At 42.6% G+C, this 19,776-nt stretch overlaps 1 long non-coding RNA gene across 1 annotated transcript; it reads right to left on the bottom strand.

Moving 5' to 3' along the window:
- Positions 1-12,005: 12,005 nt before the first annotated feature.
- On the bottom strand, positions 12,006-16,408 carry LOC132324762 (uncharacterized). The gene is made up of 3 exons (XR_009485731.1): positions 15,740-16,408; positions 15,175-15,314; positions 12,006-12,400 (listed from the first exon to the last, which is right to left on the bottom strand). It is a non-coding gene; the product is annotated as an uncharacterized LOC132324762 (long non-coding RNA).
- Positions 16,409-19,776: the final 3,368 nt, after the last annotated feature.

The raw sequence follows: 19,776 nt of genomic DNA on the forward strand, positions 1-19,776 counted from the left end.
GCTTATAGTGTATGAGCTGCAAAACGCGCAGAGGAAGCTTTGCTTTCCTTCTTGTTCAATCTGCAATTGCAGCTCAGTTGAGGTGATGCAACAGTAAAATTTCTGTTCACCGTGCTGCTAAATGATAGGAGCTGAAGCATCCAGAGATGTTTATCTGAGACAAAAATTGAGGTTTGTAGATACTACTTAATGGTCATTTTAAGGCTCCAAGGCTTTCACTACTTTGCAGACAGTAGATTATGTGTCTCGGCTAAATCCTACATGGAAAATGATGTTTGAGCTGTCAAAGTCTCTCTAGGAGACCTAGAAAATTGTTTCTTTCATTTAAAGAGACCATTAAAGAAATCTGTACCTAGTTTCGTAACAGAAGATCCACAGGTGGGAGCAGCGAGATAGCTGCTTCAGCTAGCCAGGAGCTGCCTGGCACAGAAACAGGACTTGATGCTGATTTCTAAATATAGGATCTGATATCAGAAAAGAGATTTCCTTTTTTCTGTTAGATGCTGGGTCATGTGCAGCATACAGAAAATGAGAGTGGGGACCAAAATCCTGGTGTCTGCATTCCTGATGGCATGCTGGCATCATTGAGAAAGAGAGGCATAGCTCCTTGCATTCTCCCTCCCTTCTTGTGAATATTTATTTCTCTTGGCTTAGTGGGGCGGCATTGATCGGAAGAGGGAAGGTGTCACAGCCAGGAGAGCCCATCACTGGCTGCAGCATGGCACAGCAGAGCCAAGAGGGAACGCTGCTGTTGGATCACAGCCGGATGATCAGCAAGGCTGGAAAGAACGGCTGTTTGTCTGAAAGACAGGCAGACATCATCCAGCTACACTTTCAAAAGGAAGCAAATACTGCACTGTTTGAAAAATCTCAGAATTGCCATATGTTTGATTCCAGAGCTCCTAAGGTGTTTAGATGTTTCCTTCCCCACGGAAATCTCTGTAAAAATACATTTTGTAGATGAAGCTCTTTGTGTTCTCTGTGGCAGATTGTGCAGAAATATTGATACAGTGCATACCACCTCATTTCAGAGAAAGGGCAGCTATCAATGCCTTGCCTCCACTGCACAGCCTACTGGCACGTGTTGGTGACCATATTTCATGTCACATTACACAAGGAGGATAAGGTTTCCTAAGAACAATTTAAGTAAGCAAATATTCACACACACACACTCACACACACATATATATATTACATAGATACTGAGCAGAATCTTTAAACATTACTAAGGAAAGATTGATTTGGGGGAGGTCTATGCAGTTAGATGGTTTCTGTAATTAAACTTGAGGAAAAGCAAACTTTTGCATTTCTAAAATCATTCAACGTGATTTTTAAGGTTGCACATAGTGGAATTTTTTCTGGGGAACTTCATCAGCACAATTACTCCTTTTCAACACAAGGATGTACAGTATAGTTAGTCACAATGAAACAATTATCTCCTATCATGCACACAAACAGAAGGTAGAAATAAACAGCACTTTAAAATTAATTTTCTGAGTAGAATTGGTCAGTGGCCAACTAAAAAGTCCTTCAGTCTGTAGTATCAGTATCAAATGAAGGAATTTTATGGCAGAAATTTCTTTAAGATGTAACATTTTGTATTCTCTTGGGAATTTGTAATTGTCCACCCGAATGTGCTTGATCATTTGGAACAAGACATATTTAACACAATGTCTGCAGATGGTGAGCTGGATTTTCAAAACCACACTGTTGAGCAACACAGTCAGAAGGTTATATGTCTATGGCTTGTTTATGCACATGAAAATTCCTTTGTAAGTCTGGTTCAGAATGTATGATACCAGCAGGTGAAGATCAAACTCTTCTTTATTTGTCTTGTCTAATCCAACTGGTGAGGTAGGAGTATAAAATGAGTTCCAAAATTTACGGTTTTGGACCCTAAAATGCTATATTTACTACCTCCCAAAGGAAACACGTTAAGTAGAGTACTGTCAGCAGATGAGACATAGGGAAGAGGCAGGAATGAACAGGCAATGCAACTTCCTCAGGATCACATAACAGCTTTGTAGAGGAATTCACAGCAGAGCCCCTGACTTGTGTTCCACAGATTGCTAACCACTCTCAGGTCCAAACTGCTTGCAGTGTGCCTTTCCGTGGAATATCACAACACTGCACTACCACAGAAGCAGCAGAGACCACGTTCATTGAACATTTGTTAAACACATCTGGTTTAAGGTTCTTAACAAAAAAGTTACTTGAAAGGGTATGCTCTATCCAAGTGCATTCAACAGAGCTTAATGGCTTAAAAGCTAAAAGCAAATTTGATTACAAAAACCACTTTCAAATGGAATGTGTTGTATATGATCACAGGGAACCTTCAAAACATAAAATTAAATAATTTATGTCAGTGCCTTCTGGATGAAGCCTAGCTGTGAATTCAGAGGTAGAAATATGCAGGCAGAATGTTGTGTCCTAGAAAGAAGAACAAATGCTACTTCTACCTTTCTGAGAGAACAGAGAATCCCAACAGTAATGTGAGCACAGAAAAAAAAGTTAAAAGCAGGGAGAATCCTTCAGACTGTGTGTGCAGTAACTTCTGAATATCCATGAAGAACTTAGTGCTAACTATATTTATTAGCTAGCAGAATTACCTAGGTGTAACTAAAACTCTGATTCCTTGAAGCCAGTCACTCATTCTTAAAATATGGTACATATGTGAAACTGTTACCACTTCCAAAAGAGACAACTGCCTTGGCACAGCAGACTAAGTAACACTGCAGGGTAAATGGTGGGATTTGGTCACAGGTCTGAGGGAGTGTTGTAAGAAGAACCCATCAACCCCTTGCCCTTAAATTCCTTCAGTGCTCTTCCTTTAATCCCTCATACTAATGTTATTTATGCAGTGTTTATTAGAAGTGGTTTCTAATTTCAGGTGCCTCACTAAAACCACCCAGCTGCTAGAGGTTTGCACACCTCCATCTGAGATAATGGAAGCAATGGGCAATACCTGCTCTCATCTCCTTCCCTATGACTGCAGTAACACATTCCCACTTTTTCAAACACCACTACTCAGCACAAATGGCTAGTCAAGCTGTATTTCTTTAAAAAGGTGGGAGTTGGGGAAGCATTGGCTATTTGGGGACTTGCAGGCAAAATATGTTTTTTTAAGTAAGAATATACCAGCAGATGGATTTCGTGAAGGAAAAACATGGAACAACATGCCATAGCCAGTCCAAATAGTTACAGCGAAGAAGAAATGTGAAACTGAAACCCAACTTGTTAACTGTGTCTTGGCAGTGTGCAGGTTCAGGTAATAATTGTCTTCACAGTCCAAACTCATGCACTTCCCAGTCCATGAAATGGAAAGCTGAGAACATAATCACCCTGACTGGCAGCCAGAGCTGGTGGACAGCAGCTTTGAGCTACTTGGAAACTACAAAAGAGACTCAGCCCTTAGAACAAGCAGATGCTGCTCAGCCTCTTCCGTGGTGACTCTCCAAAGCACCTCATCATGAGGATGTTTCCTTTTACTCCCTGTGCACAACAACAGAAGTGGTGGTACGGCCTCATCAACAAGCAGGACAAGAAAAGGACAAGGAGAAGGTGATAACCAACATCTACCTGCAGCACCGAGTAAGAGCACTGTATTTCTTTCCCCCTTGGAAAAAGTAGGTAGATGTGGAGAAAGGTTCACAGAAGTTCTCATTCTCCATTCTACCCTGAATTTTCTAGAATTCATAGCTGCTGCCTGAAGCCAATTTTGAGTATTCACTTACCTGGCACATGCAGGTGAGAAATTGGCCTGCTATAAAGTGAGAGAGTTAAAGGCAAGAATGGACCACTACAATCACCCTTTCTAATCTCCAATGTATTTAATTTCAACTCAGTAACCCCATAAAGAACCACATAACCATCTATTTAAGTAAATATCTGGCTAAAACATGTCTTCTGAAAATACATTAATTCTTGTATTATGATGAATATATGAACAATCACTACTTAAAACATTTTTTTCAGTAATAGAAATTATTTCAAAATTAAGACAAATTTCTAATTTGAGCTTACTTACCCTTGGGTTCCAGATGTCTGAGACATACTTCACCAGTCTCCACACATTCTCTTGAGCCATTCAATCATTTTTTGGTAGTACTATCTTTCTGTGAGGGTACTTTATACTGAGCAAGTCAGCTTTTAATCTTCTTCCTGAAAAAGCTAAACCAGCTTTCCATTGAGGCTCTCCTACTAAAGATTGCAGGCCTCAAATCTGTTTGTGGCTTTCTGTGAAATCTTTGATCAATACCTAGGCAAAATATCTGTCACAAAATAAAGGACATTGAGACAGAAAAGGGGCATACGAGGAGGAGGAGCGTGGACTTCAAACACCAAGTCTACAGGATAAAAAATACAATGTTCAGATCTAGACTTCATCTGTTTTACTCTGTTTTTTAAGTTCCAACCTTACCTTTAAATCTCCTACACGTACAGGAAGAAAAATCAGGGAAATTGTATTTTCATGTCTGAGGACAAATGTTAGACCCCCCTGTACTGTAGAGAGAGCTGCTCAGGCAGTGTGCAGGGCAGTGTCCAGCCAGAGGCTGGGATTAAGGAGGTGTGCAGAGTGTTCCCAGGACAGCCAGCACTGCCTGGAGCTGCCTGGAGGCTGCTCTGCCTCCCGCTGCCAAGGGCTGGCCAGGACTGCTTCCACCCTGCCCTGCTGCAGGTCACCTGCCTGCACCCAAACTGGGCACTGATATTTGGGCTGCAGGCCGTGGCTATTCAAGGACCGAGTTCATATTTGCTAAGCTGTTAATTACAGTGTAGGACTTAGTTTCTAATACCAGTGACACAGCAGGAAGCTCCCAAAGTCCCCACACCAGTACCAAGGGGACTCCATGCTACTGCTACTTTCACATCATTCTGCTTTTAAAAATGATCAGATCACAGTTTCAAGAAGGAGCCATCCTTGGAATGGCATATATTTAAAAGAAAGGCAATTTCCAATTACTAGAGTCTGTAAAAGCCAGGGATCAGATTCAATTACACTGCACTTGGCAATTTACAATCTGTTGGTGTTCATTTCAGCAGAGGCTTGTTAAATGCTCTCTTGCTGCAGACCTTCAAAATGTTCTTGCCAATTGAAAGGGCAGTGGTTCTTAGTCCAGAGCCTTACCATAGCTTAAGCAATTAATACCTGGGTCAGACCCCAGCCTCTGCTCAGAAGCCCCACTTAGGCAAGGATGGCACACGGCTGGGTTTCAGCCCAGTGAAGGAACCTGGGCAAAGCTGCTGTGAACCTACATTTAAAATGTGAAGCCACCAGAATACACAAATATGCAATATGTCAGATTTTGACAGGCTCACTGACCTATTATGGCTCCAAATTCAGAATGTGAATGTCCTTGGATTTTCCTTTATTGAGAGTGAGGCTCTCTGGTTTCACAGTTTGTTTGCTATTGCTGCAGCACAGAAGTCCTCAGAGATAACAGGCATGCAGTGGAGGTGCTTCTTCTGATGTTTCCTGATGCACATTCAGCAGATCCACAACCCAAGGCAGGTGACAAAATCCAAGGGAAGGGCCACAAAGGCAGTAGATTCCCAGGCAGGTGATCTTTGCAGGCCTCTTCTCATAAGTACAATGCCAAATATCCCTTGGGTGTGCTACTTTAAAAATTAAGCAGCAGTGGTAAAGTCAATAGAATTGTGTCAGTTCATACCAGATCAAAATGTGGTGCTCTCTAGGAAACTATGTATCAGTGGTATATACTTGATTAATTGAAGACACAAGTTTCCAAAGAATCCCTGGCTCAAGAAAAATGCAAAAAGTGTCTTTTGATGTGTTACAACAAAGCAGTTTCAATTTATGCCACTAAGTTGATAGCAAAAATATTTGCAATGATGGAAAATTATTACATTTCTCAACTCATCCCAGGACTAACTCAGTCATTCCTTCCCCCATTTCTGCACATCTACTGGTATGGACCTTGTCAAATACCTGAAAACATGAAACTAAAGCAGAGGAGGAGAACAACAACAGAAACAACAGCAAGCATCCCTCTTAGTAGTTAAAGAAGTATTTTCCAACAAGAAATGTGCCAGAAACACTAAAGTGATCCACTAACGAGGCAAATCAAAATGCTTTAAGATTTGTTTAGGAGACTAGATAGCAACAAAAGTCACTGCCATTAAATCTCGCCTGTTAACAATGGCTTAGTGTAAAATTAGCATATTCCTGAATGGGCCATTGCCCTGAGGTTGTGGTTATTTACCTGCAGAGTAGTGGTGGAGTGCACCATGAAAGTTCAAAGTTCAAAGGCAGCTGCCTTTGGGGATCATGGGATGCATTAATTTTGTGTATTCAATTTGCATTTAGTTTAAATGCTGTGACCTCTCTGCTCCCCTTTCTACATTTCATTTTTTTTAAGTTTGCCTTAGTAAGTGTTAGTAATTTTTCATTTTTGTCTTGGTTTTGGGTGTGGTGAAAGCCAAACATACTTATCTGCTCTTGTTCCACTAGTACTGAGCTACATTACCCGTGACGTGGGCTACGGGGATTTTGTGTAATCAGGATAAATCAGAGTGATTTCAGAGAAATGCATGGAGTCAAGCTCAGGTTGCACAAATTGCTCCAAAGTCAGAGGAGGAACGAGGTCATGTAGCAGACAGCAATCTAAAACCTAGATTTGAGCAGGTGTCAGTTGACCCTCCTGCCATGAAGAACGATCAGAAAAAGCACCAGGGGAGGATGAACGGGAACGAACCCTGAAGGAGCTGCAGGCGTGAGAGCCCTGGTTCTCTCAGAAGTCCAAGGACTGCAGAAGCACTCAGCAGCCTGCAGGATTGCTGGCTCTTACCGTGCCAGTCCTTGGGGGAGCACAGCCAGGGTTGCCCTTGGGCAGCATCCAACAGGAGGTTTTGTCCCTAAAGCTTGGGGCTAAGGAGCTTCCAAGGAGGAGGTAAAGTTGACTTTGGCAGCCTTGAGGAAAATCTCAAGGCAGTTTTTGAGGTGAAATGAGGGGAAAGCTAGGAGACAGGCAAACTTGGAAATGCAGCAGCTGCAACATTCATCAAAATTTAAGTCACATATGGATTAAAAATGAAGACAACTTCTGAGCTATGAGTATCACTAGGAAAAGGAGACAGGCAATTCAGTACAAAGGGAGTTTGAAAGCTCTGTGTTTTTAGCTAAAGAAACCAAATGTTAACAGGAGACACTGACATGAAGTTGGCTTTTATAAGGAAGAACTTTCCCTTCCTCCTCCCAGCAGGGCAGCAAGCCAAGCTGAAAGCCGATGATCAAAGGTCAGTCAGCGCTCCTGAATCTCACTAGTTATCAGGATCTCCGCTGGAAACAAATGCTTTCACACTGCACTTGAGCACGTTTATAAGGGCTGCTGAAAGCTACATTTCAATTAATGCAGAGGTAATGCACTTTGGGTTCTGGGCAACATCAGCATGCAGATATTTCGAGTGGCAGTGAGTCAATACTCTATTACTAGCAGCTCTGCAGGGAAAGTGCCCCCTGGGAACAGGGAGGCAGCTTCAGCCTCCCCTACCAGGAGAGCTCCAGGCTGGGGAAGCATCCACTTTTGCTGTTTGCCCTGTGCTAGGTTTTTTGGATAAGCTGATTTCTTTGGTTTCTGTGATTATCAGCTCAGCACCTCTGTTAGAGGCCTACATTTAATGTAACAACTTTTCAAAACCTACCTCAGAACAAGACCGAGCTTCTGCAGATGGAAAAGCTGACAACATGAATTTTGAGAGCCAGCTTCTGTCTGCACTACTCAAGTAGGTCTTAGAGGAGTGCCTGCCTACATTCCCCCAAAAGTTCACATCTCATCACTTCTGTTGGAAAGTAATACATGTGTGTGTGTGTGAATATATATCTATATATATATAGATATATCTTACAAGGGATCACACAACTGGAGTCACAGAGATAATTAGGGAAGGAACCACAACAGCATTTCACATTTCCTGCACAAAAGACCCGTAGGTTTCTCTCAGTTTGGGTCTTGGCTATCAACTGCATTCCACTTTCTGACCTTGAGCTGTTGGGAAGTATTTTCTGGACTAGAAAATTAGGAAGAAAGTGGAACAGTATGTGAAGATTGGTGTGGGGTTATGTATTTTTGAGCAGGGTGGCTCATTGATGGCAGATGGGCCACACCTACCTGGAATTTTCTGTTCCTCAGAATGAATCCTGGAATGAACAAGTTACTGAAGGAAAAATTCAGAAAAAATACTTAGGGATCTGTCTGAAAAACATCATACTGGTAAATAAAAAGGAAAGGAATTGGGTTTTTTTCCCATGAGACTGTGCCTGGCAACTCCATTCTGCGCTGTCACACTCATACACCACAGTGCCTGGTGGAAAACTAAGAGCTTAAGAAGGAAAATGGCAAAATCATTCATATAATATGGGTGGGCTAAAATAGAGCTAAAGAGGAAATAAAAGATATTATATCCACAAACACTGATTAAGTTGTGGGTGTTAATGAAGAACAAAACTTTCCTTCATTGAGCTAAAACAGTAGTTGAGACTGAACATTACCCAATATGCATAAAACAGAGAAATAAAGCTGTATTTTTTTAAATGAATGAAATTCTCTTCGGAGATGGTCGGCACAAAGTCTAAGCACAAATGAAGATCCACTTCAATCCATAGAATAGGATTTAAAGCCATAGACTTCTTTTTTCACCAGGGCTCATTTCATCCTCCAGCAGGCAGAGAAAGGAACGACAGAGGAAACCAATCCAGCAGCTTCAGAAAATAAAAAAACCCCAACAACTAACTGAAAAGTTGGAAAATAGCAGCTCAGCATGCCTTGTGGGTTTTCCTCCCCCTTTTAAATTATTGCAGCATTTATTCCTCCGCACTCTATTCAAGTTCCTTGTATATTCATTACTTCAGAAAGGAATTTGAGTGGAGTGGTAATGCATAGCCAAGTAAATGGTTTGGATTTACTTATGGCTTTCTCAAAAAATGCAGATTTATCTTTGTATCAGTAGAGTTTGGAGACGTGCCAGCTAAGAAGGTAAAACACAAGGAAAGCAGTAATTCCATTTTTTTCTGCTTAGCAATTACCTCTTCAATTAAAGTTGGGAGAAATGTTTTTCAAGTCTTTGTCATATTGTTGAAACATGTTGAAACACAAAACTGCTTGTTGTTCAGCAACTAATCTTTGTCATGCATTGTTTAAAACCCTATCGTGACAGATGTCTGCATAGGATACCTCCAGATAAGTGTAGAGCTTCCTGACCTCACTGTGGCTTAGCAAAGATGTGGAGCTCACTGCACATAAAGTCCCCATCAGCAAAAACCATCAATAAAATTTTACATGTGACAAAAAACCCCAAACCACCAGATTTCTCTATATCTGTATCTTCCTTGCCAAACCCGTGTGACTGTGGAAAAACTGAGATGAAGAGGGCAAAGTTTTCTTTCTTACTCTGTATCAGGGCCCAGAGAAACTGGCTTTCACTTGCTGCTTTTCTCCTAGGTCTGCTGTTCCAGCTGACCTTTGAGCAGGGCACAGACCATGGTGCAGAAAACAGCATTGTAGTTCAGCTGCTGTGAATCGCCCAATTTCCATACGGAGTTTAACCTCATTATCACCTCTGTCACACTCAAAAGCAGACCCTTGACATCCGCAGGCTATGATTTAATCTGTGCTCCACCTCCCACAGAGCACTTAGTACTGAAACAAGGATGACTGCATTTCTTTAAAAGTTTGTCACATTTCATTTTGCAGATCAAAAAATTAAGACATCATGTGTACCAAAATTCACCCACTTCAGTTACTTTGCATGTAAGCTTGATTTCATTAATTGTTCTGTACGCTGTATTCATTTTGAGCACAAAGATGAAAACCCCAGCCAGAGTCAGGTCCTGCTGAAAGCTCTGACTCATTCTCATATTTCTCTTGGCTCCAGGGCCTCTTTCTTCCTAACCTTTATATTCTTTCACTGTAAAAAAAGACTCAACCCCCCCCCCCCAAAAAACTCTTCCCCCATTTACTGATGCTAGCAAGAGTAAATGGTTTTTGTTCACAGCCTTAATATAGCATCATCACCATTCTCCTCCAGGTTTTCAATGAAGCTGCCAACTTCATCTCATCAGTAGTCACCAAAATCAGTTGAAACATTTCTATGGATTCCAGTGGGCACTGAAATAGGCCATTATAAACCTAACTTGTGCAGTTTTACTAAAATCTACTTAGTTCTAGGTGATTTTTTTTTCAGAAAGGATTTTAATACTTGAGTCCATTACATAAGTTACAAAACAACCCATAGGCCCACGGCTGCCAAAGTGAAAATAAAAGGAAACACCCATTGAAATCATGCTTGCAACACACACAAGAGCTCTGCTTCTTCCAATCTACAACTAGGATGGGAAAGGACTTCTTGGGTTCAACACGTTGGGGAACATCACCAGAAACCTTCAAGCATTTCAGTTAACCTGGTGGGCAACCAGAAGGCAAAGGAGAAGACAGCCCTGTCACCAGTGTTCTCCCTGTGGCATTCGCTGTTGGAATTTAATCTTTGCTAACCTCTGACAGATGCACCAACGCTCTTCCCACAGGTAGGAGGTGGCTCCCCTTTGTTCTTACACACTAATCTGTGCTAAGGACAGCTGCAGCACTTCAGCTGCAGCAGGTGAGAGCTGCTAGGCTCACATGATGAAGTTTGTGGCAGGCAAAGGTTCATCAAAAAGGGGGCTTAATAATCTCTTTTTCCTTTATTAACACCTATTGAATCTCATGCTGTAATCTCAGGCAGCACTTCTCACTCATGGTGTGCCCGTGAATGAGAGCACATTCAGTGTCTGGCACAGCCCCACTTGCAAGTGTTCTGCTGGTGCTGCTCTTTCTTCTCCCTGTTCTGAAAATCTAATTGTGATTTGCAGTATGCAAAACACCTCAGCAGAGGATCAGCATTTCAAGGTGGCTTGCATTTTTTAATGCTGTTTCCTCCCCACATCATACAAACACTGTCGTTCCCACTTCTCCTATCGTAACTTTGGATATGTGAGGTGGTGGGGTTGCTTCACACAGCAGGGAGTGCAGAGCAGGATGACTACATCTACTGTAACCACACTGAACAGAGAGAAGTTTTCCTCAAGGAAGGGATTATTCAGCTTAGTCATAGGCTCTTTTATATCAGATTCTCTCATCACAGGGTCATGACCCAGCTGAGATGACTTAATGTTCTATAGATTTCAGAACCAAAGTCCAAGAAAAAGAAAAAAAAAAATTACCCCATCAGTCTTCAGCCAGGTTGAAGATTTTCCTCCTTCCTGGCAGGAAAGCCAGCATCAGCAGCATTATGTAATTCCCAGACATTGTGGGCCCCAGGAGCCAGGTTTTCTAAAGCATCATGCTCTGCACCTTGCACTTTCACACTATTCCCTAATGTCTCTTCCCAAAACTCGTACCTACAAGCCCAGCCCAAGGCTTTCAGGCCCTTTTCAAAGGTCTTGTCACAATCAGATCCTCAGTCCTGATTCCTGCAGATGTCCTGTACCTCCTTGCCAGACTATTTCCCTTCTCAGGCGAGTTTATGTCTGCTCCCTTCATCTGGGGTGAAGAAAGCAGAACTGAGGTTGAACTCCTGCTCCTCTGAGAGGTCCAGCTCACCATGTGGCAGGATGATCTCCACAAGGGGTAGCCTGGCCCGTTGGCATCCAAGTGCTCATTCCACCCGAGCTTCTGGGACACTGGCTGCAGCTCAGCAGGACAGATAGACATGTCTAACTTCAAACATGAGAGCAGCCCCCAGGAATCAGAGTAGTGGCACTGCCTACTCACCTACCTAAGTGCTTAACTGCACCAGAGCTGATGTGACCTAGCTTTGGCTCTGGATTTAAATGCTGGAAGCTGAGCTTTTGCTTGCTGCTTTAAAGAAACAGAGCAAGCCTCCTTTTTTCAGATACTGAACTCCAGCTGGTTTAGCTAATGTCAGGGGAAATCTTGAGTCCTTTGGAAATCTCTGAAATTTAGGCACATAACATGTAAAGGAAGATTGTACAAACAATGCAGCCAAATAAGTAAATCTTGGCTTTAGAACAGCCATTTACTGAGGAAACAGCATACAGAGAAGAGGAATTAGCTGGGAAATACTGTTTTGTAAAATTATTTGTCCAATTTTCATGTAAGCTATCAGCAAATCTTGGAAATTACCTTGGAGATTTCCAGCCACTGGAACACTGCTGCCAGCTCTCTATTTCCATGCCACAGATATGAAAAAGATCTACTGAACAGTCCTCCCTTGCTTCCATGCTGCTCTTACACAACTTTTCCACTATTTTCTACATGGTGACATTTTTAAACAATAAAAACTTCCACCTGGCATAGGACACTCTTGCCTTCCTTCCATTTCTGAAGCACAGTAGGACCAGTGATTCACCATAGCTAACAAAGATTGAAGGGGCTGCAGAATGGTTCTAGAAAAAACAAAAAAATTAAAAATCAGATGTACAAGTGTGAGAAATGAAGCCAACTCTGCCAGCACTGCACGGCCACTGCAGCACAGAGTTCTTGGTGCAGGTCATGAAGGCTTGGAAAGAGACCCTAGGAAGCTGCATTTCTACCAGTCCTCCTGAGATATACTGGGGCAGGATCATAAAGTTAGCTTGCTATTTGTTTCCACATTAACTCCACTGAATTAGAGTGGGCCAGGTACAAACACTAAAACAAGAGCAAACCTGGCATTTAATCCAAGCCCTGAGACTTGACACAAGCATAAAAATGTAATATATTTTTTAAAAGGTTCAATTTCCTTCAAATGCACTTATCTCTAGGGTTGCAGCTGCCAGCCAAAATCTCTCTATCTCCAGAGATAAATAGTGAGATTATGAGATCATATCCTCTGAAATTAATTCCCTGGTATTCAGTTTCTCCAGCTTCGATCCATGAATTCTGCACAAAATGTTTCAGGGAACACAGTGCATCTCAGCTAAAGATTACTTGTTAATAAACAAGATTATTTTATGAACAGAGAAATTAGAGAAGGTCAATAAACAAGCCCTATTTTAATAACATCTTCTTCATTGGTTCCCCAAGAGAACCAGAGCAGAAAGTGAATTGATGTTTCTAAGAAAACTCCAGCTCCACATACTCTGCTGCTGTTAATCAGACTTCTTAATTGCTCTGGAGCAAGACTGTGCATGAGCTGAGGGTGAGGATGCTCCTGGACTGGGGTCAAAGACAACTCTGCTAAAATGAGCAATAGTAGGATAAAATGGCAATAATATGATAAAAACCAGAAATAAGGTGCAGAACACGGGCCTCTCCAAGAAGTGCAGAATGCACCTTAGGCAGACGGGTTATGTGCTTTTAGAAGCAGATTGCAATTAAATCATCCACCAGTAAGTGGGTGAATGGTCATTTTTTTGGCTGAGCAAGAAGCAGGAGAGCTTAACAGTCTGCTAAAACATTTTATCCTCTGCATGGCCATTTTCAACCCATCTATGGCCAGCCTTTTGAGGTATCACTGTATTAAAAATGCTCTTCCCTGAAGGTACTTCCACACCGCAGCAGATGTCACTGACTTGGCACTGTTTGAAGGATCTATTAAAAGTAATGTAATTAATTACTTGGGCTGTCATCACAGCACCGCTTTTGAGATATTTAAAATGGTTTATTATTGATAGCCTTATGCTGCAGTGTGCCGAGCCCCTTCACACTCACCCCTGGACACTGAGACAAGGGCCAGTGCAGGCTCCCCAGGCTCTGAGCATCCTGTCTCCTCCTGAGGCTGCTGCTCCATGTGGCACTCAGCACAGGGCCCAGTGCCACCACTCCTGGGAGACCTGTCCAGTAGCAGGCACCGTGGCCAGCCCCGGGTGTTTGGAATACTGAATCCTGTGTCAGTGGATGATTTGGGAAAGTGATATTCCCTGCAGCTGGGTGGGACCCACACCAGAGGGGAGGAGCATGACAAGAAGGGAGCAGCAGGGCTGAACTGCTCCACACTGACCACAAGCTCAGTCCCCCTTGCCTTGCTCAAGGGACAAAGCCTGTGGTGATAACAAGGATGAAGGAGAAAAAATGAGCCTTGGAAAGGGGGAAGGAAAGATGCTTTCTCTGAGTCCTTTAGTGTTAGCCTTTTTGTCTTCCAATACCCAAATAGTTAATTAAATACGTAGATAAATGGCAATATATTAATTCAATTTTCCTCAAGTCAGGCCTGTTTTGCCCATGGTGGTAACTGAAAGTGATCTCCCTGTCCTCATTTCAACACATAAGCTTTCTCATTCCTGATCTTCCTATTCTCTCTCCCCTTCCTCTTAAGGAGGAGAACGAGTGAGCAACTGGTGGGAGTTTGGCTGCCAGCCATGGCCATCCCACCACACCTGGATACCCAACATCTCACATGGACAAATACTGAACCATGTGCAGGGAACTGGGAACTACAGCACCTATGGAAACCTCAGTGACAGGGATGGCTCCTGGTGCCCGCTGATCACCAGACTCAGAGCTATGCCACCACCTTTGCTCAACTGTCTGGCTGCACCCAGTTCCTTCATGAGGAAGTGTAGTGTCTCTTGGGCTCTGCAAAATTTCTGCCAACACCTTTGACTTCCATCTTGGGACAGAAAACGCAGTATAGCAAAGCATTCTTGAAAAATTGTTGAGCTCTGCTCTGCAGCAGTTATGACAACATCTATTGCCAATAAAACGAAAAGGAACAAATTCTGAGAGGTGAAAAAAAAATCTATAGGCATACAGAGGATAAAAGCAGTAAGAGTAATCTGCTGCCTAAGTCTCTAAAGCACAAATCTTTGGTTAATTTCAGTGGCTGATATTGCTGTTGTTTGTTTCATTTTAGACATACCACCAGGAACAGAAAAAGAAGCACCACATTTAGGGTCAGGTTAGAGAAGATAATTTATACAGTTTCCTCTCAAAATCGATTCAAAATATCTCAGCTATGAGCCAGGTCATGCAAACTAAGTTATCCCTCAACACTGCAAACAGAGTTCAAATAAATATGAATTTGAAATATGAAAAGAGGGGATGTCTCCAGGCATCTTTCTCAGCATCCTCCCTCGGTGATATGGAAGAGTCATCAGCACACTAATGAACACAGTCATGTTCAATATCAACAGGAACTTTTCTCAAGTGCTACCAAGGGCCAGGGAATATTACATAGGAAGTAATATAAGAGTGGTTAAAGCAGAAAGAAAGTAGGACACAAGCAGATTCAGGACCTCACCTGAAATCTATTGAATAGAATGGGTAGAAACCCCTTGACTCAGTGATGCCTTCTATCTTTCTTGAGAGAGAAGCATTCCAACTAGCATTTTCTCTGTAGGAAACACAGCTACAGATACTTCTCCAAGCCCAGAGACAAATCTGAAAAGCAACAATAATGAAAATGAGCTAGAAGTGAAATCAGGGAGCTCTCTAGGTATGACTGTGCCATGCAGTTTGGCAGCTATGCAAGCTAATATATTTTGGGCTGCAAACATATATACATGATGTGGTGCTGTGCCAAGTGATTCAGGCTGGCTCTAAAAGAGACACTTGTGTAAGCCACAAGTGTAAGCCACAAAACCTCTATGGCCATCTTTGCTTGGCACCCCATTTGATCTCACAGGAGTAGAATGTTCTACCTCGGTAGCAGGTGGCAACACTCAAACTGGCTAATTTCCAGCTACAATGCATGTCCTCCATCCAGGAAAGTTTTCCCATGAAAGAAAGAAAGAAAGGCTGTGGGGAAAAAGAACCCCAACACCCAGGAATCATCTATACAGACCATTATGGCTGGTTGCACTTACTTGACAAGGTGCAGTGTTCCTTGTGGCTGCTACAAGATCTGCTAGATGCTGTCTGCTGGCCACAGTGGTGCTCCCAATGAGGAAAACTCTCTCCTTTGGAATATAATTGATCCCAAAGTAGAGACTGTGGATGAACAGGCTAAATTTTCCTCTGTTTCAACTCTGAATTTACATGAGAAGTGTACCATTTGAGTATCATCCTATTCTGCACTGATTTATCTTTTTCTCCCCCACCTTCTGCATATTGAAATAAATGGATTAACTAGAATTCACTTGACCTTCTGTTGTTTAAAACTGAGTCTTACTTGTTATGCTCATACAAGGTGGCACAGAACTAAGCAGACATCCAACCTAGACAGGCAGGCTTTTATGTTATGTAAAGCATAAGCAGATTTCAAAGCAAAGCTACTATTAACCTCTGCCTAATTTTTTCTAAAAGGATTTTTTAAAAGATTTTGAAAACAGGGCAAAGCGAAAACTGCATTTCAGAATAAGGCTTGTTAAGCAAATGCCAGTGAGATAATACATGATTCAAGCATACTGCAATGCTTCCCTTCATCTGTCCTCCCATTTACAGAAACAAAATCACAGAATGGGCAAGTCTGGAAGGGACCACAGGGGTTCCAGCTCCCTGCTCAAGCACAATCATCCTAGAGAACATTGGAAGAACTCTTGAATACCTCCAAAGAGTGAGACTCCAAAACTTCTCTGGGCAATCTGTTCCTGTGCTCAGTCGCCCACACAGTGAAGAAGTTCTTCCTCAAGTTCAGGTGAAAGGCTGTGTGCCAGTTTCTTCCTGTTGCCTCCTGTCCTATTGCTGAGATGGAGCAGAGCCCAGCTCCATTCTCTTGGCACCCCCCCTTCAGATACTGATAGAGATTTATGAGGTTCCCTCTCAGTTGTGTCTTCTCCAGGCTGACCAGGCCCAGCTCCCTCAAGCATTTCCTGGTAAGAGAGATGTTCCAGTCCCTTAATCATCTTTGTTACCCTCCACTGGACCCACTCAGGAGGTTCTCATCTCTCTTGTCCTGAGGAGCCCAGAACTGGACACAGCACTCCAGATGTGGCCTCACCAGGGCTGAGCAGAGGGGCAGGATCACCTCCTTGACCTGCTGGCAGTGCTCTTCCCAATGCACCCGGGGATTCCATTGGCCTCCTTGGCCACAGGACACACTGCTGGCTCATGGATGGCTTGTTGTCCACCAGGACCCCCAGGTCCTTCTCCACAGAGCTGCTTTCCAGCAGGTCAGCCCTCAGCCTGTGCTGGTCCGTGGGGTTGTTTTTCCCCAGGTGCAGGACTCTGCACTTCCCTTTGGATCTCAGATGGCTCCTGTGTGCCCATCTTTCCACCCTGTCGAGGTGCCTCTGAAGGGCTGCACAGCCCTCTGGGGAATCAGCCTCTCCATTTCAGGTTGACTGTCTCACCATCAGGTGGCCCCTCTTGCTGTGTGTGCTGCACACCTTGATCTCAGCACATCTACGTGTTCCTGTGATAGAAATAATCATAACTACTCTGAGATAGCAGAGAGTGCTACTCCAGAGAGGACTACCCATGGCGTAGGTCTTATGAATTTACTGCTTCATTTGGGAAACATCAGTTGAATATAAAGAAGCAACTGCATTGTCACTTTCTTCTCTCTTAATCATGTGCTAGAAGCTTCTTATTAGGGATTTTCAAGCGACCTGTGTGACAAATTACTGCCTCAATAATTTTCCCTATGGGCACTGCCACAACTGTGCCATCACAAATCCAGCCAGTAACATTTCAGCATTGTGCCAGGAGCAGACCAGAAAATGAAGTAGGACACACAGTTTACTTCTTAGCAGTTTGGTCCCCAAAGAGTGATGGTGCCCACCTGCCTCAATTGATGCCCACTGGGAGGAATCAGGTATTATTCCTGCTTTTCTTTTTTGATCACTTACCACTTCAAAGAGGGCTGACTAAGGATCTCAGACACTGAAAATCAGACCTACCAGGTAATGCAGCACTTCTCTCTTTTTACAGCAACAGGATTATTCCCTCTTGGCTACTGTATTCTAAGCATATAGAATGAAGGCAATTATCTTGGTCCTCAATAGCTGGGTGCTCTAATCTGCTTTTTCCTGTCTTTGGATCAATCCTGTCTTTTTGGAAACCTCTTTGAATCTTTCCTCAAATGTCTGTATCAGTAATAGCTGATCAAAACTCAAAACTTCCACCATGTCCAATGATGATGAAGTCCTAAGACCCTGCACTACAAATTTTAACATTTCTAACACTCCTCTGGTTCAGATGCAGCTATAGGTAGGCACACTCAAACAGCCATCCATTAAAGCCTAACCAAGGCTGAAACAGACAGGCAGCTTTGATGTGAATATTTATTTCTCTGTTTTGTCTTGACTCCTGCAATCTAACTCCTCCACCCAGCTATGTAGGGTGCTCATCTCTCATCTGCATTTGATACTGACCAACCTCAGGCCATGCAAACTTCAAAACAGACTTTCCATCCTCTCTGGAAGATGTCAAAACATTCAAGTTTGCTTTGTAATTAAAAATACCAAAAATGGCAAAAAAAAAAAAAAAAAAAAAACTGAAATTGCTTTTCAAAGTGCTTTGTACCAACTTAGACTGTATACAACATCTGAAATTATAACTGGAACAAGATGCTTTTGGCTTGTCAAATTTAAAAAAGGTTCAAAAACTTTACTTGCAATTTTAAACAGAATGTGCATGTGTATGTGAAATACAATTTCCAACACCAAACCAATTTGCTTGAAAATTTTCAACTGTTTTGCTTCAGTAATTTTCCTCCTGTTCCCTGAAGAGCGGATTGTTTTCTCTGTTTTCTGTTAATAAACAGCACATAATTAAAAATAAACAAGGTACCACTGCAGGATGACTTGATGGAAAAGGAGTTACCTCAGTGGTACCACGCAACATATGCAGGGCTCTGAATGAGATAAGAATAACATGGTTTAGCTTTCCCCTGCAGAGTGACAGTGATTCTGGTCTCCCCTAAAAAGAAATGCACAGAACTAGAGCAAGTATTCCCACTAAAACTCACACTGACAAAGCAGAAAGGGCTTAGTAAAACTGCACAGGTCTGTTCTACACCCTTTGCTGTTACTTCAGGTATAAGTATTGAAACTTGGACTTAAATAGGTTTTCAGTACATGTTTATCTGTCCACCTGATTCTATTTTAGGGGAACAACCACTAAGTATCCTTGTTACAATCATCCCAATCATCGTGTGGTCAATTTTGAGTGCCTTTTCTTTTACCATAGTTTTTAAAAAGCAATCTTTAGAGGTATGCATAGTGAAAACAGTTTCTAAAAGGAATTTTGCAGGAATATGTAGCTTTGAAAGCATAGATAGCCCAGAGAGATGTGTGCTCTCCACTCAGTACCTAGTGGATATTTCCTGTATCAGAGCATCCTGGGCACAGCTCTCAGAGAAGCAGGCAAACATTCATGAATTCCATGATCCCCTGCAGCATGACAGCATGGCACAGAGGGGTCTTCTGAACATGGAGCTGCAGTGGTGCACTGTTAATGTCACAACCTGCAGACATCACCAAAGCAATATACTTTACTAACTCATTACCCTGTCTCCCCCTCCTGCTGCTCATCCTACAAGACAATTCTCTGCCCAAAATGGGACTTCACCAGGCATGGACTTAATCTGAGTAATAGGGAAAGAAAAGCACCAGAACAAGAGAGAAGGGATCTTCAGAAGTTGCAGCTCACCTCTGTGATTCCTTGTGTTTTCCATCCTGGAATAGCTCTGAACAGCCATGCAGTGAGCAGCCTTTGTCCTTTACAGATGGGACTGCTCTGGCCTCAGAAGCAATCCACTTGGTGAATGCCTCTGCTACGTGAGTCCCGATTTCAACCTATCCTTTACAAGCATAGAGGCAAACAAATGAAGAACAAAAAATACAAAAAAGAAAACAGACTATCTAGTATTGTCTCGATTTAAAAACATGAGTGACTGCAAGAGCTAGGTACTTCTACAGCCAGCCACATTTCTGGTATCCCTGTGCACAGTCTGTGTAAT

The sequence above is a fragment of the Haemorhous mexicanus genome, chromosome 3 (assembly GCF_027477595.1).
Source record: "Haemorhous mexicanus isolate bHaeMex1 chromosome 3, bHaeMex1.pri, whole genome shotgun sequence".
Classification (NCBI taxonomy): Eukaryota; Metazoa; Chordata; class Aves; order Passeriformes; family Fringillidae; genus Haemorhous; species Haemorhous mexicanus.